The sequence below is a fragment of the Watersipora subatra genome, chromosome 7 (genome assembly GCF_963576615.1).
Source record: "Watersipora subatra chromosome 7, tzWatSuba1.1, whole genome shotgun sequence".
NCBI lineage: Eukaryota > Metazoa > Bryozoa > Gymnolaemata > Cheilostomatida > Watersiporidae > Watersipora > Watersipora subatra.
This window is the reverse complement of record NC_088714.1, coordinates 49,579,669-49,590,356: the sequence shown is the minus strand read 5'-3', so window position 1 is coordinate 49,590,356 and position 10,688 is coordinate 49,579,669. Positions and strand designations below refer to the sequence as shown.

General features: G+C 34.6%; 1 protein-coding gene across 1 annotated transcript in view; it reads left to right on the top strand.

Moving 5' to 3' along the window:
* LOC137399443 (tectonin beta-propeller repeat-containing protein 2-like) overlaps positions 1-10,688 on the top strand; it is a 170,952-nt gene that overhangs the window by 123,775 nt on the left and 36,489 nt on the right. The gene's annotated exons all lie outside the window — the stretch shown is intronic.

Below are 10,688 nucleotides of genomic sequence, written 5' to 3'. Positions count from 1 at the left end.
AGAATATTTGGCTTCCAATGTGTATCCACATTTGGTTGGCTATCTTGCCGATAGTAATTTTCGGAAAAGACAAGCAGATTTTGAGAGAAGGTTATATTTGATGTCATGTATGCAGTGGTACCACTTTCCACAGAACAGCATCCTTGAAACTGGAAAATCACTGAAAACAGTTTTTCATTCATGTCAGAACAGGTAAATTATGTCCAAGGCAATTACGTTGTTTCCATAGTATGCTAATTGAATCACAGCGAACTTTTACTTATTCTTGTTAATAGTTCCCAGAACTGACTGCAAAAACTAAAATCTATGAAAAAGTAGCATTGGATACCCCTTTTCTTTTTTGCACAGCAGATCAGTTTGTGTAAAAGTATAGGTCATATAAGTAAGATGATTGTTTCCGGTTGATGAATTAGCTGAAAACAGCCCTCTAAATTGACTTGCTTGTTCAAAATTGTGACTTTCATAAAAAATGGTTTGCATGATAATGCAGTAAATTAAAGTCTTTTTATTACTATTTCTAGAGCTTTTAAAAAACTACAAACTATTTAAGTGATGTGTTTTCCTAACTTTAGTTTTTAATTCAAGAGACCCGCAGGGTAATAGGTTATTTTTTCTGGTTGTTGGAACTGCTGTAAACAATTTTTGACTCCGACCTCTCACCCCCAATCACTTACCCTGACCCCTCGCCTCATGTCACCATCAATAACTACATGATTATTGAACATTTTGCGATCATGATATACAGAAGACATAAAGGAGGGAGGGATCACCGTGTGTCATATGACTTCTATCAACCATCCCATTTGCTGTCAGTGTGTCTTAACCACGTCTTTGGATCAACAGTTATAGCGTCGATTCAGAGATAAATAACTATTAGCCAAACATATTCTATCACACCTAGTCTGTCTCGGACAGGTACTGCTGAACATCAAGTATGATTAGATAAATATGATTAACAATTACAATTGTCAGTTTATTTTTTCACTACCAGCTTATTTACATCACTTGTCCCCCAAAAATAAAATCACTTGACAATAAAAGATGAAACAACAGGAGAGATGTTACTTTTTGAATCGGTAATGCATTTGATAGGTGTGGTTGAAGGTGTGGTTCACACTATATCCGCCGTATGTCGGCGTTATAGTATGTTACCGTTGTTCTTGCGGCGTTCATCGTCGACTATGTGCACTGTAGACCGATGGCATCGATGAAGAAACCCAGATACGTCAGGAAAGTTTGCAACAGTCAAACTTTCGCGATATTTCGCCAAGCATCAACAACCGTCTTTTTAATGTGAACCATTTCGGCGATGGTAATTCGCGGTCAGTAATAATTCGCGGCGATAGTAATTGCGTGATTTATTTATTTCCGGTTATGATAGTTGCTACGAGATTAGTATTTGATTCAAGCACACGAGAAGAAACAGGTTTCTTCATGAAAATTTAAAAAGAAAAATGAGAACGCTACGTCACAGAGTATCTCCTGTTGCAAACTCGGATGGGTTTGTGATAGTGTGAACATTGTTATCATCGACGATCACTGAAGTATTGTAGCATCAACACCGAGATATGGCGATATAGTGTGAACCAGCCTTTAAATGGGTTATTCCTAGTAGCAGCAGTATTTGATTGTTTGTTTATCTCACTGGTTATTCTCTGACAATGTATTATAAATCATGTTCATATGACCAACGCATTGTTTTATCTTAACTATTCGATCACTTCAGTTGAATATGGTCTACACAAAAACATCAGATCACAAAATGTTCAAGTAAAAAGTTCAAGAATTTGGCAACATGCTTACCTTACCAACATCTACATTGTATAGTTTGCAGGAAGTGAGATACATTTATTGGTATGATTATTCAAATAACTTTTTAGATCAGCTTCACCTGAGTAGGCGATGTGTCAGGTGTCAGATCTCGAGAATTCATCAAGGTTTGAAAGAATTTTTTGTAGACAAATTTGCCAATGTATATGACACTCTTACCACATGTGTAGGCTTGCTGTAAAATCACCACTCAAGTTTGATACATGGAGACTGATTAGTTCCACATTGCATCGTACACCGCGTAGTCAGCTCAGGCCTATTCTTGGCAGCCAGCCTTACCACGTATGAGATTAAGCTATCAGTTAATTAGGTAAGCATAATTAGTCAAATTTCATAGGCATGGTCTTGTAGCTGGCTAATGCAGACAGAAATAGATACTGTCACACATCATTGAGCCTCTGAAATGCCTGCACTGCGCTAATTAGCTCTTTGTTGCAAAAGGATGGTTTTTTACTACTTCAAGGGAATGCTTAAGAATATTATTTTTTCTGTGATCTGGTTGTTCTTATAACATTTGGTTAAAATGTTATGTTTCTTTTGTACCGAATAGCTCCAGTATTTAAGATTTATCTTTCCTATGACTGGAATTTAACAATCACATTCCTCCTTTATGTGAGCAATTGTATTAAGGGAAGTTAGAATAACTGTAAAAGCTTGGTTGTCGCTTCATTATTCCGTACTTTATATTAATATGCACTTCCCTCACCCAATATACTGCTCATCAGCCTCTGACTTTAGATAACTATTATGTGAGTTTTCATATACTATAATATTAGCCATGCTCTTCTTGCATCATTAGAAAATAGCTAAACAAGGGCTTTCCAAAGTGCCGTATCTTAATCATATCAGCCAAGGTTAAAAATTGTGTGTCCTAAGAGTTTAAACTAAAGATCATTTTAGCCAAATGAAAAAATTAAAGTGTAAGTCGTTTTTACGCAGCAAATAATAAAATTTGCTGCATCAGAATACATTGGCATCTTTGGCTTTTCTTCTACTTTCATTTTAGCAAGTAAACCAGTTTTGAAGAAACCAAGTGGCAATTGGGTTTGATAATCATGTCACAAAAGCTGTTAGATTTTTATTTTCCAGGATTTGGTGGTTCATCTTTCAATGTTGCAGTTGCTAATTCATCACAGGCATCTATGACCGTCTAAAGCGATATTGCAATGTATATAACTTCTTTCCTGCACAACTAAGTACATGAAAAAGCAATGATTTTTAGACAATGGATTGTATTTTTAACATGATTTGGTAAAATTTCAGAGCGAACTTTGTACCTAAGCTATTTATCGTAATGAGAAAACAAGCAGTATGTATGGAATTGTAAACGAGTATGTACACTAGTATATAGCTATATAACTACATATACAAGTATGTACACTAGTATATAGCTATATAACTACATATACAAGTATGTACACTAGTATATAGTTATATAACTACATATACAAGTATGTACACTAGTATATTGCTATATAACTACATATACAAGTATGTACGCTAGTATATAGCTATATAACTACATATACAAGTATGTACACTAGTATATACCTATAGGTATATACGCTAGTATATACCTATAGCTACATACTAGTGTACATATACAAGTATGTACACTAGTATATAGCTATATAACTACATATACAAGTATGCACACTAGTATATAGCTATATAACTACATATACAAGTATGTACACTAGTACATGTATATAGCTATATAATTACATATACAAGTATGTACGCTAGTACATGTATATAGCTATATAACTACATATACAAGTATGTACGCTAGTATATACCTATATAAATACAGATACTAGCTTATAGTCATATTAAAGATGTTTTGAAGAACGACCCATTTTGCACTGGGAACCAAAATCTAAAAAATGTCAACATTACCTTATGAATGTTTAGTAGAGTGGGATATGTTACAGCGGCATATTCACCGCTTGTCATTAAATCGTTATGAAATAGATATTTCAATGCTTTGGTGGACCAATGACATAGAACTAAACAAAGGTGTTAAATGATGGCGCACAAGTGGTCATATAGCGATGACAGATAAGTTATGTGGTATGCAGATGAAGTTGAACAAGTGTTTTCCTTGTTTTTGTACCCAGTAATACTAACAGTAGAAAGTAGCTCATTTAGAAATTGATTTAACTGGTTTTCACTTAATTAAACTTGATTACCACTGGTTTATGCTGTTCAAAGCAAATTATACCATGAGACTAAAATAATAAATAATAATAAAGTAAAATTATGAGTATTGGATGAAACAGCTCTTTTTACATAACTCTGTTTTATAATGTAAATTGGTAAGATGTTGGTGTCTGGTATAATATGTATTTTCTGGAGAAGCATCTATATAACAGATGGTTAGACAGATTGGATATATGCAATCTGAGTGTCTTAGATGGCCAGTATCTAATAACACAGATAGCTCATCAGTATTAAGGACATTAAGACATTGATCATAACTCTGCATATTAGATAGCATAATCCTAAAACATAATTTCTGTATGCGTTCCAATTTTATTTATGTCTCTGATACCAAGTGATACCAGCCCAGAGCGACATATGACAGAATGGACAATATATGAATTTGGTAAAATTCTGGTTTCACACCTATTGTATTCTTTCTTTGTGATCTTAGCGTTGAGTGAAGTCACTAAAACATTATAAACTGAGGTTTGGTCGTTATAATCAAGCGGGTCGCACGTGTGAATGTTACTATGTTAATTCAACAAAGGTGTTAATGTTTATACAAACAAACTTTTCAAAATACTGTCAATTTAAGATGGTTTTGCCATCTTAAATAACCATACTTGCAAATGCATTTATATGAACCAAATGGAAGAATTATTTGGGACTGTTTCCACCCATAACTTGTTGTTTACAGCTGGTGATTACAAGAGTACATGTTTTTGGCATAGCCCATTTATAGCCCAATTTTTGCCATATCATATGTAGTAAAACATGATTGTTTGTAGTGGGTGGCAAATATTTTGGAACATTTCAAGTCATTAACATGTTTATGAGATACAGATAAAGTTTGGCACAAGCCCATCACATAGCATTAGCCACGTGCCTAGGAACAGGATTATTACGCAAGGCAATGTTTTATAAAACTTTCATGAAATGGCTGTTTATTTTGTGATTGATGAAGGGATTTCATTTCAGCCAATTACATTTGTTGTAAAATTTGATTTTATATGTTTTTTGAAAATTTAACAGGAGTTTGTAGGTAATGTCAATGTATGATGAATATAATAGAAAGTGTGTGTGATTTCCTTGTAAGTCACCGTGCTGGCTGTTTCTGCATGTTGATAAAACTACTCCCAGCTGTAGAACCTTTGTTGATTGGGTCAAAATTTACATATTAACTCTAATGAAGTCCTTGTTAAGCTTGTTAAGCCCTTAGTAGTAATTCTACAAGGTTCAACATTGACCTTCCCCCTCATAAGAGCTTTACTCTATTAGCCATGTCTGTCTACTTGTCTGTCCGAAGCACGCTAAGATCGCTAAGAAAAAGGATTGCTTCGCACGGAAATCAAACTCTGGGCTTCAGATTAAAAGGCAAGCGCACTACCACTACACCACTCAGTCACCTCGCTGTGCCAGAAAATGAATATATTGATCACACATGCCAGTCTTTCATGGCCCTCGAGACTGCCAAGCATACTAGTCTATACTATAATTAGATGATATACACACATAGACACATACTCACCAACGGTGTCATCGAATGTTTTTGAGCCCACGATACGCAAATATCTTTTTTCTAGAAGTAAACTGTTCAATTTCATTTCCTCATACGTGTGTTATTGATGTTTAATTCATACATCAAGGACTAAGCTAAACTGTGTAGTGGTTATGAGTTCTGGTAAAGTGACACAACACCTACAGGTCAAGTTAGCATACTTCACCTGCTAACTGTAACATAATGTTAATGGAAAAATTTGCTCAACTTAGGCCTTAGGCTTAGATGTACAAAAAAAGTACAAAATTTTATACCATACCATCTTGAAGAGACACTAATAAATTTTACAACAATGGCTATGGGACAGACAAGTTTGCTTCACTTCAATTTAGTTTTCACGTGAAACCATTCGTATTTGTTTGGCACCCTTGGCGATGAGCAAGAATTTAGGTCGATGACAACCTCTAAGTACTGTTGTCAACTAAGTCGATGACAACCTCCAAGTACTGTTGTCAACTAAGTCGATGACAACCTCTAAGGACTGCTGTCAACTAAGTCGATGACAACCTCCAAGTACTGTTGTCAACTAAGTCGATGACAACCTCCAAGTACTGTTGTCAACTAAGTCGGTGACAACCTTTAAGTATTGTTGTCAACTAAGTCGATGACAACCTCTAAGTACTGTTGTCAACTACATGTAAGTCGATGACAACCTCCAAGTACTGTTGTCAACTAAATCGATGACAACCTCCAAGTACTGTTGTCAATTAAATCGATGACAACCTCTAAGTACTGTTGTCAACTAAGTCGATGACAACCTCTAAGTACTGTTGTCAACTAAGTCGATGACAACCTCTAAGTACTGTTGTCAACTAAATCGTTGACAACCTCCAAGCACTGTTGTCAACTAAGTCGATGACAACCTCTAAGTACTGTTGTCAACTAAGAACCAAAAACTTGACTAGGAACTTTATAATTCTTAGCGACTTTTTATTCACCTAAATCTCTAGATATATGATCGCTAAAAAATTTAAGGCTATTGTATATCAACATGAGGTCAGCAAAGTTTGATATTAACTGAATTGCTATTTTTATTAAACATATTCAAACATTATTAAAATCAGTTTTAGCTGAATTTAAATGTAAAAACATCACGACGTTTAAATGTGTTTCTATATGCAGACATATGAAGTATTGTATGCTCATTAATTAGGATGTGTAGTTGTCATCATTTCAACAGACTATCGTAGACAGGGTGGAGGGGGGGGGGAGGCAAATCTATAAATGGTTTTGACAAATATCAGCCTGAAAGAGTTATTACTGTATAAAGCTGTCCGACTTTTGTTACAATACATGAGCAAGCATATTGTGGAGCTGGTAGAAATACGGGTCACATTTTTGAGTAATGTCGCCTGTGAGCCATGTTTCTGTAACTAATATTGCATACTATCTAGAGAGTGTACCCGACATTGTGCGCGATCCTGAATTTAATTTCTGGCTACAACTAAGACTCATCGCTAACTGCAAATGTCTAGAAGGCGTAGTTTCTGAACACCCCTGGTAGTAATTGTAGACCATAATGAGCGGTGGTATAGTCATTTACTTTACCATAGTAATGACGCAACGCTTGGGTCGCTGAAAACTCTTAATGTATTCTGGGAGTGTCTCGGCGGCAAAAACCAACTTCCAATACATACTACACTATGTAGCACCCTAGTATGGTGATTTTGCATGGTCGTGATGTTCCACCGAAAGGTCTAGAGTTGCGCTAGTCAACTTTCTTTTAATGTAGAAATATGCTAAAATGTTTGTCTGCAAACTTAATAGGAAAATAATTTCGCTATTCCTCCGAAAATGCCGTTTTGTTGGTATGTCATTGAGTTGTGTATGAGATTTCAGTAGCTGCAATAAGAAGAGCCACAAATCCCTGGTGATCCATTTGTGAACATTAGCAATCTACGGTTGCGGTTTAACTGCTAATTTTTGCTTTTATTTCTTATATGTATTTCTTATATTTTTTTTATGTCTTATTCGTCAAAATGTGTTTACCTCTACAATACCGCGTCAATTCACAATTAACTTGGCTATCATGGTGCTGTATGGCAATAAATACAAATATTGAGAAGTGGCCAAAGTTGGTGAAAGTGATAAGCTAAAACCAGGGTGAAGCCAATGGCTAGTACTAATATGGTGAGTGAAACGGATTGAGTGAGTTGAGACCCTGTACTCAATATGAGAAGAATGCTATAACAGTACCCAGTCATTCCAAATATCCTGCAATCCTTTTAATAATCCGAGTTTTTCCAACCAATCCACATCATCATTATGTCTGTTCCCCGAAATAATGCTGCTCAACTCGTGTACGTGTTTGTCTCTCGAATGTACCACAAGATGCCATCATGGTCCACTTTTCATTGTTGGTCTCTTTAAGCAAAGTCTTATATACAAACAGGTTCCTTGATTATAGACAGTATTAACAACTTTCCAGCGTCTGTGAAAGCGCTAGAAATAACACAATTTCTGTTGAACTGAATTTTAATTTGAATCTTTGGCTTGTAGAAAACAATGAAAGAGACGTAAACCAAATAGAAAGAATAGTTCTTATTTCACACTTTTTAAAATTGATGTGATATAAATAACTGAAGAAACATCACTATTACAGTACATCAAGTTTGATGGATGGTTTATGTTTTTTGTTAGTAGAACAACGAATAGTTTTAGTGTCAAGCCTTTGCTGCTTCCTAGAAGTTTTCTATCTCTCTCTATTTCTGATCTGTCAATACCATTTAGTGTCATTAAAACCTGATGTCCAGTTGGTAGCCAGTTTTAATTTCTCAGTTTATTTGAAATGACTCAGTATTTCGGTGGCTTCTCTAGAATTAATTGTCCAATCGAACTGACCTTTTGAAATTATATTTAAAAGGTATTTTCATTAAAAATTTCATAACTCTACTTAAACCAGAAATAGAGAAAAACAAAGCGAAACTGCTCAGTCCAGTTTCCTCGGGCATAGGATCCGATGAGGAAACAACTCCCTAAATTATTTTGGGTTCAGGCTTCAGAGTGTTAGCAAGCTTATTCATCAAGTGAAATATATTGCTTAGAAAAGTTTCCAATAGATAAAAACGCAATTCAAACATACACTCCAAGAATCAGGTTTATAAGAACCACAGAAATATCCAGAATTGGAGCGATAGTTCGTGACTCAATCATAATATTAGGCCTTAAACTTCCTTTATACGACCTTCAGTTATGATAGCATGCAAGAATGTTGTAGGATACAGATTTGGCCAATAGAATCAGGGTTCAAGTTGAACATTCAGTCGCCAGTGGTGTTCCGATGGTGAACAAGAAACCAGAGGAATGTTATTTTAATAAGAATACTTAGTGGTACGGTATCAACGTACTGCCTCACCCTTTTCTTATCTTTTGTTCAAATATGTAGATATGCCTCATTACATACACAAATTTACTGCTTACGTTTATTGAAATTCAATTTGCATTCAGTCATGTAATTTGGAGCTATTGTTTTATTCACTTAGTCATGCATCGCCATGGTATTTCAACTCATCAGCATATTGTTAGCGGACGGTAAAGTGGTATAAAATTACGAATTATTTCATAATGCTAAATTAAGGATAACATTTTTCGACTGCTTTGAGGAAATTGGCCAAGTCAGATGGTAGAGATGTCATTTGTGAAAAAGTCGTGTCAAGACCTCAGTTTGTCAAAGGAAGCCCACATAAATTCGATCAATTTCATTTAAAATACACATTTTATTTGCACAATCATTTATTTATATATACATGTATATATATGTATACGTACAAATATATATGTATACATACAAATATATATGTATACATACAAATATCTATGTATACATACAAATATATATGTATACATACAAATATATATGTATACATACAAATATATATGTATACATACAAATATATAAATGTATATATACAAATATATATATGTATATATACAAATATATATGTATACATGTATATATATCTCAGTGTTTGTAATTTTGTTAAACCCTGTGTTCAGTTTTAGTAATTAAAATTGAGCAATAAAAATCCACATGGCACTGGATTTGATCTCAGGACCTCCAGATCTAAGAGTTATGAATTAAGCTATTAAGGTACACGGAATAAGTGGGTTCTTTGGGAAAATAGTCGTTACGTTGGTTAAGATACTCAAGCTTATAGCGCTTGCTTGGGGTTCATAACTATAGTACTGTTGTTCGTTACGCATAACGATTGTTAAGCTGGCCCAAAACACGGGTATTGTTTTAGTAAAGATCTAACTTTCTAGGTAAGTTACTCAAATTCATTAGGTAATTATTCTATCACTTGTGCATCGCCGTGCGTTCGGCTAGTTTATATAACAAACTATATCTTTATAAAAAATTATTGGTGTAAATTTTAGGTCCTCATTATAAGTACCTTAATTAACACCTTTCTTTAAATATTTCAATATAATACAGTATCTCTCATAAGTGCATGAGTGCTATCTATATATGGTCCACAAAAATAACTGTGCCAATTCTGAAAGTTTTTTACTTCAATTCTGTTTCAATTTTTGTCAAAGCGCAATATTTTGAACGCTGCAAATGTGTTTTCATGGCTTAGGGAGTAGATCATGGTGAGGATTTTACTGTCATCTGGTAAATTGTGGTGCAGAGGATACCTCCGACCAATGAACTAAAATGTTAGGTTCTTAGGCCCACCTTCCTCACCTCCAAGCAGTTGGAAACCACTCTGGTTTTTTAGACCGGACCGCTAATAGTATCGTAGTAGAAATTAATGTAGTTAATTTCTGTTAAGAACAAGCTCACTCTTTGGTAAGAAACTGCAATTTTTGTATTAAATAAGAGTGAACATTATTTATTTGTTAAAAATCGATATTTAATTACGTAATTTACGTGGTTATAACTTGTATTTTGTGTAGTGCTAGTTAGAATTGTAAGCAGTCAGTTTATATAAAAGACATTCAGCTTCCTGGTTTAAACCAAATCAATTTATCATGCTCGCGTGTTGGTACTTTTGTGCTAATTATTTTCAAAAATCTTTTCGTCACTCATGGTAGACTAGGCGAATGCCCGATGTTGCATGGGTATTAAAACAGCTTATAAACAGTGGCAGGT